Below are 12,343 nucleotides of genomic sequence, written 5' to 3' on the forward strand. Positions count from 1 at the left end.
CATGGTGATGTGGCTTCATTGCACTGATGTCAGCACTATTGAGTGTTAGGTAAGCCTGATGATATACTGGATGGAACTGCCTTCAGCTAGATCTATATTAATAAATTAAATGAATTAAAGGTGTTCCTGGGCACTGAAATCCACATCTATGGCAGCAAACTGCTGGGTGAGTGCATGCAGGCTGTCTACTAGGAAAGGTCCCTCCAACTCCCAAACCATTCTCAGGATTTACTTGGGGAGAAAGCTGATTTGATGTTGGCATAACTCATGCCATGAGCTGTCTTCAGAGCTTATGAGTTTGTACAAACCTAACCCAGTGGCTGTAAATGTTCCCATATAGCATTTCATTTAATAATGAAAAGCTTGGAAGCCTCACTGTACTTGGAGACAAGGCAACAACTTGCAAGTCTCAAGGTGGTGAGGTGTCCTGCAGAGTCAAAGTGGCTTTTGGATAGGCATAGTTGCAAAAAATATCTGTCATTATGGACTCCCAAGTAAGGATGGGTTTGGAGAAATTTGTTTTGGTACGGGTTTCTTTCTTAAACTCAAGTATCTAAGTGCTACCCTGGGAGTCCTCGGCTCTTCCAAGAAAATTTCACAGTGATAGTAATACAAAGCACATTGCAATAGTTGAAGAGGAAAGGCTATACTTATGGACAGCCATAGCCCATTTCTGTTTAAATAGCTCAATCTACTCACACAATCTCAGGTGATAATTTAGAAAGGTGCAGGAGCTAGATCTGTATTCCTAATTAGATTTGTAGTTTTCTGCAGAGAGAGCTGAGATCTTCAGCACGCAGAGTTATCCATTAGTGTTTATTATCTCATTTGGAGCCCTTTGTTGTCTAAGTTGAAAAGTCAAGACAGAAAAATGCCATGTTTTATTTCTGGGTAAAATCAGAAACAGAAAGAAGGAAATGATTAAAAGACTTCACTGATCATGAAGTTAAATGTCGTTACATGTGTTGGACTTATTTACATAAAGAATGATGAAGTAAAAAAAAAAAAAAAGAAAAAAGAAAGAAAACAATTTTGCTTAATTACTCTGTATGTTTCTAAATGCGTTTCCACTTCTCACTCATTTTGCCTTCAGAAAATGGAATGATCCTTTGTAATACTTTTGGAAGCAAAAGAGTAGAGCCTTTTAACCTTGATTCAGCATCAGTTTACAGTGTGGCAAATCTTTCCTCTGCTGTTCTCTGGATGCTTATAGTAGATAGCACAAAAGACTTCAACAGAAATCGGTGGTGTTACTCCTACAAAGCATTTTACTTTTGCATATCATCTTTTTGTATCCCAGGATGCTCCTATAAACTTAAGTAATGTGGGTTTTCTCCACAGGAGTAGTTTTGCCCATTGATTTTGTGGGAAACATTTACATGCAAGCAGTGAATACAGCTGATTTCCAGTGTAAATAAGAGTTCATGATATAAAAGTCCCAGCTGCAACACAGCTCTGGCCCCTATCTCCAGTTTTAAGAGACCCAAGAACCTAGAAATGAACAACACTGACTTTTGTGCTGTTAAAAATCCAAGGCATTTCTTCCTTCACTGTATAGTCTTCAAAGTAAACTTGACCCTGGCTGTGAAATTCTCTCACGCATTGAGATACCAGCTTTTTGTATACCATGGACATGGCAGGTTTCTGACTGATGCTTGGTTTAGACACATACACAAAGTGCCTGAGGCACCCGTGGAGCCTAAACAAAGAAGCCTAGGGAAGGTCTCACCATACCTATTGTCTTATGCTGACATCGGCCTTTCCATTACAAAGCCCTGCAAAACCTAAAGTAATCAATAATGATGAATGTGGTTTCTTCCCTGTGTGCATCTGAGACAGATGGAGAGTCACTGTGGACAACAATAGTCTGCCGGCAAGGGCCCTGACAAGGTTGCTTAAAAAAAAGAATATTAGAAGAAATCCACCCACCCCCAACACCCACATAAGAATGAAGTGCCAAGTTTTGTGTTTTCTTTTTCCATATTTGCCTGCTTGCTGACAGATTCCTTCAGAAAGCAGTAACTTGATTGTTTGCTTTCACAAGGACCAGCACTGTTGCTGAGCAGCATCCATCTCTCGGGGAAATGTGATGGGCAGCTTTTCGACATGATTTCCTCTCTCTGCATCTCCCTTCCTTTCCAAAATCCCATTTCCTGAGATCTCTTCATCTCTTTCGCCATCTCTCTCCTCTCTTGCCTATTTCATTTGCTTCCCGGTGTGCTCTTCTACAGAGACATCGTATGGCTGAAAATAAATGCCTCGTGTGGTCTTGGAAAGAAATTGGTAATGGAATGTTCTGCATTTTAAACCTCCTTACTGGGTCAGATGGAGGAGGCAGTCCCACAGTGACACATCCCCAGACAGACTCCAGGCAGGAGGTTGGCTTCATGCTGTGAGCAGGTGCTGCATATACCTTGTCCCAGCCCAGGCTGCTCACATTTGCTCTGCCCGCAGCATGTCTCCCCTTTGGCTGAGGTACAACCAGTCCTCTGGTAAATGCACAAAGAAAGGAAATCCAAGCAGACTGGAAGTCAACAGGAATTGGTTAGTTTTCGAGTGTTGTTTTTGTTTATCAGTAACCTTCTATTTCCCTTGTGATGCCAGTAGAAGTGCACCTGGATACTTGGTAGGGATGATGAAAAGTCACCAGTGGTATGTATAAAAACATTTACCAGCGGCACTCACCTTAGAAAGTGATTTTAGTAAAACCAGGAGCAATGAGAGAGCAAAACAGGAACATAAACAGGAATCTGTGAGGTTACATTTGGTCCTCAGTTCCAGTGGGATGGGAGAAAAGCTTTCCTGTTTAATCATTATTAATAGAAAGCCCAATGTGAGCATATTGACAGGCTTTTATTATATTACTAATTCATCAGAAACTGTCCTAGTAGCGTTTTACACAGAGTTCAGCAGATTGTGTAGCAGTGGATGTAAATAAAGAAATGTTACATGAAAGACACCAGATATATTAGGGTCTTAATTAGCACATAATGGGGCTGCTTGATCTTAAGCTATGGCTGGCTTTGTTCCTGAACATATGAATCCCTCCTCATTGATACACACTTCTAACTGTGTGCACTGCTCCACTGATCACCTAGAAGGATATGTAATAATGCTGGCACACTTTGCTTTCCTGGACAAAGGCACACACTGCAAAACCCTTGCTAAATTATTGACCAGTGTGTCCTTGTGCATCAAGGGGGAAAAACCCATTGGAGTCAAAGTTTGTGACATGCAGTGTATGCTTCTTAACTTCCAGACTCTTATTTGTGTGGACCCCAGCAACAAGTGAGTTTCTAACCTGTCCCTTCCCTTCTCTTCTCAGGCTTGCTCCTCCAGAAGAGCAGGTGTGATCTGTCTGCTTCAAACCGAGCACCATCCACACTAGTGGAAAGGACAAAGAGGCAGGGTGGCATTTTGAATAACTTATTCCAGTCTTCTTGCATGGGTGGGGAAGTAAAAGGCTTCTGGAGCCAGTGGGGATGCACTATTGCAAATGAGGCCACTGTTTAGCTCTGGATCAGGCTAATTCCTCCCTGTGGGCAGCCCTTGGAAGAAAACAAAAAGCACGCCCAAAGACAGATTGTTTCCTTTACATTACTAACAAAAGTGTTTATTCTAGTAAAAAACTGAAGAGGAGCAATTAGAGACTTCGGGGAATACGCTAAGTGAAAATGTGTTTTTGGTTATCCTGGAGTACAGATAATTTACTAAATTGCCATATTTTACTCCTTGTGGTAACCAGTGACACAGTGACCCCCTTGTGATCATGCTCCTCCGCGAGGTTCTGAAAAACCCCATAGCCATTGCAGCTGCCCTGGGATGCTGCTTGTCGCTGTGCACCCGAGGGAGGTCCCATGGAAGGTCCTCTCCTGTGTGCTGCTGCTGGGAGCTATATGCCGCCACGGCTGCATGGGGAGCAAACGTGTTGTGTGCTGCTCTGTGAGTGGGAAGGGTGCGAGGAAAATGACCCTAAAAGCCTTTCTGTGGTTTATTTGGGGCAACTCTATATTTACAAGGTGCCTAAAAAAACCTTTGTCTGAATCTGTTTGGCAAGCTACAGTTATCAGTTCCAGCCCCAAAACTTAATTTACATAGCTACTCTGTCTACTGATTGAAAAGGATGAGGTGGGAAAGAGCAGGACGGACAGATGAAAATAAACCAATGCAAGCTTTACTTTTAAAACTAGCTCTTTCTCCATTATGTTACATTTTACCCCAGCACCATGCCCAGTCCAGAAGCACGGGTGTAGGGGTTTGGAGCCTTCTCCCTTTCCTCTTCCAACCTCAAGCTAAGCATTTGCCACAAGCTCGGGCACTGGGGTGGGCTTCAAGAGGGCTTTCAGCAGCCTTGCTGCATGCTGGCTGTTTATCCTGTCCTGCTCAAAGGTGGTTTGCTGGAGTATGAGACATTGTGAGTGTGCTGTAGCTCGTGTGTGTGTGTGTGTGTGTGTGTGTGTGTGAGAGTGCACACACGTGCACTTCAGCATGTACCAGTGGTGAGGCTGGGGGACATTACTGCTGTGTTATAACAGCCAGGCTGTCCTAGGCACATCCTCTCTGCATCTGTCCCTCTAGCTCCAGCCATCTGCTGCTCTGAAGCCACTATGTCTTTCCTTCAAGGACATTCAACAGTCTTTTGTGAGAGATGTGAAGGAAACCTTGTGAGACTATAGCCCTTTCCCTATTTCAGCCTGATATGTCCCCTAGTGTGGCCCCAGCTGTCTTCATTCTTTCCCACTGTATTTAAACAGGATTTTAGAAGAAAAAATGTACCTCTCCTAACCTTTACCATCATTCAGTGTTTCCTCTCATCCCTTAAAGACCTGTACACAATTCTAAAATAGAAGATGACAGCTTACTAAGATGAACGCTTAAAAGACTCCAGTGACAATAAAGTAATAATACCCCATTATCCCTTAGATCCCTCCCTACTTTTTTTTTTCCTGACCTCTACCCAGAGCTCAAGAATTATATGTTTTGAAGGTCAGCAGACCAGTGTATAGTCAATTAGCCGATTTTGAATAAAGCAGCAGGCTGAATTCCAGCATTGTAGCCTGCTGCTAGGTCTCCCTGCCTGCCTGTAATCTGAGAGCTACAGTACAACCTTCTGCGGCACAGAGAGAGAGGCAATGATTTATATGGAAAGGTAGCTAGTCCCTCTTGCAGATCACTGGTTTCATGCTTCAGATAAGACATCCATCACCAACCCGTTGTCAGTTTCCATCTTCAGGTAGCTTTAATGCAATATGTATCTCCCTCCTCTGCCAAAAAATCTGCAGTGACCTCTTGAGATGGCTATGCCCTGGGCAGCAGTAGCAGGATCCACACCTGAAGAGAAAGCCTGTAGGTTTTTGAGCATGCAGCAGTGAGAAAACACTGATTTGGCTAAAGCTGCTACTAAAAGCATCTGTTGCTATAAAAAGCTGTACACCATGAAGAGACAGCAGATGCACAGTCTCGGCTGGCTGGTCAGTGCAAGCCCTGCCAGTTCCCAGCACTTTCCCCATCCTGGTAGAGGCGGCTCTATCTTGTGTGGGCTGAGCCTTGGATTTCTCATGCTCTGTCAAATTGCTCCTGCTGAGTCATGTGAACCAGAAACATGTAAATATGTGTTGACCCCATGACACACATTGAACTCAGGGACTGGCTGTACCAAGTCCTATCCTACAAAAGGCTGGCATTGTGTTAATGAACTACTTCCTGACGGACCTCTCTTAGCAATTGCATGAGCGTGCAGTGTTTTGTGCTGCTTAAAAGACTAGGCAGATCTCGGCTGGATGGAAATAAGAAGTGTGGCCACACCATCTTTAGTGCACTTTCCATGTCCGTATTTAACAGACGTTAAGCCCAAGCAATTCCCTTGCCATCATTCAAACACCTTTTTAATTAAGCCACAAATGGTCAATGTATCTATTTCCAAGTGTGCATGCAGCAGCCCAAACTGAAGAGGGGGCACCTATTGTTCTGTAGAGATTTGGCTCTGGTGGCAAGAAGAAAAAATCTGAAAGAAAACTTCTTGATCTGGCCCCACGTGTCCCTATCTGGCTCACTGTTCACAGCATCGTAGGGCTACATCTGTAGCAGCAAGCTGAACAAATCTGAGACTGCTGTTAGTGCAGAGCGGCTGGCAGACGATGAGCCACATCCATGCTGTTGCACTCTTCCCCACCCAGGGCTGAATGGCTGCATGCAAACAACCAGTAGGGGATGGTCTCTGGGCTGTGTGACACCCAGGCCTCACCTGTGAGTTGGGATATTAGGATGTGCTAAAGGCTTGCCAGAAACTATTCTGATAAATTAACAATGCAGGTGGTCAAGTGGATGGAAAGGGAATGTTCCTTGGCACTGTAATAGGCAGGCTATAACAGATATAGCCAAGCAGCCCACATCCTGCACAAAAAGCTCTGTTTTCAGCCCACAACTGCTTTCTAGTGTCTCAGACACCCTCGCTTTGGATTTCTAAGGCATATTAGAAGCTGCCACATCAACACACCACACAGCTAATTAGAGACCTTTTCCCTGTTCATATTCCTGTACAGTAGCTCACCCTTCATTTAATCTTTCTCCACTTCATCTCCTAGTTTTAAGCGCAGCCAAAAGAAAAGAAAAAAAGGAAAAAACAAAAAAAAAAGCTTACTTAAAGGAGTTTAAATTATACTGCTGATACTGAAATTACAGTATTCATGCTCTAAATTATACTTCCAACTTGGACGTTACCTTTTCCTACTGCATCAGGAACAAACCCATGGGGCCTTTCCTTTCTGCATTCAGTCATCAAACGAAAATACTCTCCTTCTGCCTGAGTGATGCAATCTATTGTGATCAGCAGTGATGTGGTCATATATTGGAGCCCACAACCCAAGTGATGTCTTGAGTTGTTTTTACTGTGCCGAAACTGCCACAGCTTCTGTGGCATCTGTGAGCTCAGCTCTGAGCATCATGTGACAGGAATTATGTTGTGTTTCACAAATTCTGCCAGTTGCAAATTACCTTGTACACCTAAATGACACATAAGTAAGGTCTAATAATAGCAAGAGGAAAAGCTGCTCCAAAATACTTCTATGCATCATTCATAAGGGTATCAGAGCTCACTGTTCTGTTCTGCTCTTGATCCTGAAGATAATTCTCACCCAGTATTTCTACTAGTCTGACTAGCAGTGCACGCAGAAATGTACATGCCCATTAGGAGCTTGCTGTGCTTGGAGTACTCAATCTCATGTTCGTTAATGCACTCCACTGGTGCCCTTTTTCTCTCGCCCACCCATTCCTTGCTGTGCTGGTGGTTACTCATGAGATGCTCCCAACCAAACTCGTGGGACGTGGTGTAAACTGAGAGCTGCCAATCTGACTGCATTTTCAGATTTTGAGAGTGGGAGAAATCCTTGCAAATGTCATTTTAGCTTCTATTATACCCGTAGATTAGTTTCTAATGCATATGTAAATGGGTATAGGATTTACTAATGTTTTATTACCCACAACTCTCCTGTATTTTTATGTGAAAGCTCAAAATATTTTAATGTAGATAGAAGATGATTAAATGTAACATTAGCTAAATGAGCATTGTTATCAAGTGATAGTTTTAAATTAAAAAAAAAAAAAAGTTTGTTTATATCTGTTTTGTCTATTTTTCCCCTTCACATGTTTGTATTTTCTCTTGTAGTCACTTAAAAATGAAATCTTCCAAGTTTCCACAGATTCAGTCATTTGATTTGATGGGATTGGAACAGGAGTGCCACCTTGCTCTATGGAGGAAGACCAGCATAACCCAATGGTTATTTTATACCCTGCTACCTGGAAAGGGGTTAGACAAGCCCATGCAACTTTTCCTTCCATTACCAGAAGACAAAATCCTCTGTGGTGTAATCTGGAAATCTGAGATAATTGGTATGACTCCTGAATTGACCATGCAGCCTAGAAACCCTTTTAAACTCCTCGGAGTTTCTTTATGAATGTCATTCACAGAGCTGGTCTTCAGTGCTACAGAACAGCTCGATAGTCACTTGTCAGACAGCAGTTGTGGGGTGTTTTCTGTGTCTGTTTCTCACTTACCAACATCTACTTGATAAACTTGGGGAGCAAAAATAGTCTTTCAATTCAACTGTGTGCTGTGCATGGAGCTAGCCTTGCTACCACATCGTTGTGATGGAAAATGGCTATGCAAGACAGTGGAGCTGACATACCATGGAGCTGACATACCATTTTCTGCCTTTGTGTTGTAATTCTGAGGGCACACAACCCTTGTGACCCGCACTTACCTCTTCCTGCCAGAGAAGCCACTCTGTGCTTCCTTTAGCAACCACTTTGTTGCTGAGGAGGTAAGTGCTGTCCTGCAGTGGGACAGAGCTGATTTTCTTACGTAGCTTCAATGAGCAAATACTTCAGCATCAGAGTACAATCAAAAGTAGTGCAGCTCTGTTGATGGTCTTGGCATGGAGACTGAGAACTGAAAAGGTCTAGACACAGAAGTTGAAGCCAAACTCCCAGAGAAATGATGAGTATAAAGGGATAATTGCACAGACAGGGCAGGTGTCCAGATTGGAGGTGAGGGGTCCACTTTTTGACTGACACCTTTGTTTCAGTTGCTGCTTTCGCTCACTTTTCCAGTTGCTATGGGGAACTCACTCTTTTGCCATACACTGTACTAGACATCAGACAAGGACCAACCTGGGTCAGGAGACAGGCTGTCAGTGTATCAGCCCGTACTCCACACTGCCTGGTATGTTGCCCTTCTTGTGGAGCATGGCACAATTGCTGTGCTAGGCTGCAAGGTCCCAACCCATTTGCAGCAGGATTGAGTTTGCCCCATGCACTTCTAGGTTGGCAGAGCAGATCCAAACCTTTCCTTTCTTCACCAAGGCAGAACACACCACTTGGGGTGCTTAGGATTTTTGTAATTCACCCATGGTGAGAAAGCAAGACTTTCTGTTTCCAAGAAAGTGAAGCTGACAAACAAAAATGGATAATCTATCCTTCCTTGCAATACAATGTGCTAGATATTTGAGCCTTGTGGAGAAAAATTGTATGAATTGCATGGTCAGGGACTTAATAATTCTTAGAAGTGAATCACTGCTGTCAGAGTTTCTATGGGAACAGAGAAATAAATGAATAATTAGGCTATTTTCAAATTAATTCTATCAGAAGATCCAAATGTTGTGCAATGTCTAGAAGTATCTGAAGAAATAAATCATTATATTATTTATATTTTGTTAGTTACTGTTACTGTTTTTTTTTTTTTTTTGGAAGTATGTTTTATACAACGTAGTCACAAAACATTTAAACTCAACAGAAGACAAACAGGACATTTGGCTGTAAGTTCAGAACAATGAACTCATGAGGTTTATTTTTATATGCAAGTTCAACTTGGACACATGCCATGTAACACAAAAAAAGTTACCACTTAATGCCTTTTTTTTTTTCTCTCCTAAAATGATGAGGGCATCTGGATCCCATTTTAAATTGCAAACTAGGCTTTTAGGCTTTTTAAAACAATTTGCATAGCTTGAACTAATCAATGCTTTGGTTGATGTGTAGGCAGTAAAAGACAACATGACCCCAAGCATGAGGAGGTGAGGGAGAATTGCATGAGTTTTGGCATTTCCTCGATTTTGAGAGCTTGAATTTGCTACCCTGACATTTCAATGTAAGTATGGATATGCACAGCTGATGTCAGAAAGTAATGCCGGAAGAAGACCCCTAGGATAAGTTATGAATGTTTCCCAGCATCACAAGTAAATGTTTGCAGGGCCTGAACACACAGCCTAATGTTCCTTATGCAAAGCCAACATCCTCAGCCAGCTGCATCTGTCCCATGCGAGGTAAGAACCATTCACTGCGGTCCCTGAAGAACTCATGAGCTCCTGATGCCAGAGACCTAACTTCTGTGATCTGCACTGTCTATTTCTGGTGATACTGGGCTGATGACACTCAGTTCCAGCTGGTTGTCTCAACATCTACCGATGCCATGCCAATCTCCTCTCAGATTTTGGAGTGATGGTTTCCTCTCTCCAATGAAACTAGTCTCTGCAAGTGACCCCTGATTATGTTTAAGAACGGCACTTCTCCAGCCCAAACAAAATGCGGGGTCTTACAGCTGAACTACCATCAAAGCAGGTGTTGCAGGGAATAGAAATCTTCAGTTGTGTGGGAAGCAGGAGGAATGGAGAATTTTTACTCTAGACAAATCCAATTTCCTTGGAAATGAGGAAACTCTAAGTATAGCCCTCCAAACCTGAGTGTCAGCTGCATTATCCTAAAAAAAAGACATCTTGGACTAGGTTTTGCCCAGATTACAGTACTCTAGAGTGGATGGTTGGAGGAGGGCTTGCCTAGCTGGAGACCAGCACTAACAGGCTGGTGAGGTGTTTCGGTGAAGCTCTGCGGGAACCCAGCACTCTATGAAACATTTTGGTTTCATGATACAGCTTGTTCTGCCAAAAGCATTCTGGTGTTTTGATCATGCTACCCTTCAACCTTCTGCAGCATGCAAATCTTCACAGACAGCTTGGCCACTATTAGAGCTTGTTTCCAGATGGCAAAATGCATACTCTGAATCCCTAGAACAATAGAATGGCTGTTGCTTGAAGAAAATGTTGCTGGGATTTCTTTTCATCTTGGACAAAGACATCACAAAAAAAGATTCAGGTGATTTACCTGAAATGTTCTGAACCAGTTTTCTTTGAAGCAGATACTTGCCTGGCACCAGGGGCTGGGGAGCAGCTCTGCAGGCAAAGCCCTGGGGTGGTGGTGGGCTGGACATGAGCCCATGGTGCTCACAGTCCATAGATCTTACCAACTGGAAATGGGCTTGTGCTCTAAGCAGAATCAACAAATGATAGTGCTGCAAATGCTGCCTAAAACTGCTGTGCTGCCCACAAGACCAGAACAGCAGAAATGATGAACAGCATTGAACCGGCACATGGTGGGGTACCTTATTCTTTCTTTGTTGCTTTTTATAGGTAGTTGACAAGCTTGTGAGGTCTGCATGAGTCTTCTGAGTAGAAACTTTACCACACAGATTGATCTGAGTAGAAACCTTACCACACAGATTGATCTGTGTAAAAACCATCTACTTCAACAACTGTGCTCAGGTCAAAGCAGTGTTACATTTTACTGTAAGCTATCTGATACAGATTAGATTTGTAAATTGAGAAGTACTGTAGCGTCCTTTTCCAGGGCTGAGCAATCCAAGAAATATTAATTTTAAAGTCAATTCAGATCTGAGCACTTGAGCTGTGTCTAGAGTCTTGCACACTATCCAGCTTTTCTTAGTATCTGTCACTGTTACTGTTTGTTATGACAGCTACGTTATTTGTGAGGTAATGGAACATTATAAAACAAAGCAGAACTGTTTAAAGTATCAAAATTCCCTTATTATGAATACTTTAGTCTTGGGTTTCGTTATTTTTTGGGTCACCCAGAATGTACATTTGTATACTGTAGACATGATAAATCTCTATATTAATCTTCATGACCTGCATTTGCCCTGGATCATGTGATCTCAATATTTCCGTGGTAAAGAATAGCAGGAGTCTCAGTCAACTCTACATAGAAAATTTAAGACATTTATTGTGTTTATAAAATTCACTATGGGCCTGATCTTGTAATCCTTCTACTTGGTTAAATCTTCATTATTCATCTAAGGACTGAAGTAAAACTTCACATGTAAGGGAAGATTTGTAACATTAGGCCCCAGCAGGATACTAACATCAGCAGCCTTCATCCTTGTCTTCCATCAAGCCAAGGAAGTCATGGAAATGAAACAAAAAATTCTTGTGGAAATGATGGCATTGGCATTGCCTCTGGGGAAGGAGGGAGCATCGCCCAGTGAGGCTGCAGGTGTGCTGAGGCGAGAGGCAAGGAGCAAGGAGAGGGCAGCTCCATGAAATGAGACCACAGAACAAGGTAGGGCACTTAGGGGGACAAACCTAAAGTGGAAGAAGGCAGTTGTGGATATCGATAATAAAGCAACAGTGTTTTTAAGAACTGTTCTTCACATTAGCTTGTGATGCTGGTTTATTATTCTTATTCCATGCTCCTTGTGAACAGAGACCCTTTGCCTCTTTGTAGCCACCCTTTAAGTACTGAATATTGTGATGAGGTCCCCCTAGAGCCTTATTTTCTACAGAGTGAAAGGACCTGTCTTCTTCAGTCTCTCCTCATAGGGCAGGTTCTCCAGCCCTTTGATCATCCTCGTGGCCCTCCTGACAAGTGTTAAGTAGAGTGGGATGATCACTTTCCTGTCTCCACTGGTAATTCCCCTGCAAATGCAGCCCAGGATCCAATTTGCCTCTGCCCCAGGACAGGAGGGGACATGAGGGCAGCAGCTCTGGGCTGCCCAGCC

Source organism: Cygnus atratus, chromosome 1 (assembly GCF_013377495.2).
Source record: "Cygnus atratus isolate AKBS03 ecotype Queensland, Australia chromosome 1, CAtr_DNAZoo_HiC_assembly, whole genome shotgun sequence".
NCBI lineage: Eukaryota > Metazoa > Chordata > Aves > Anseriformes > Anatidae > Cygnus > Cygnus atratus.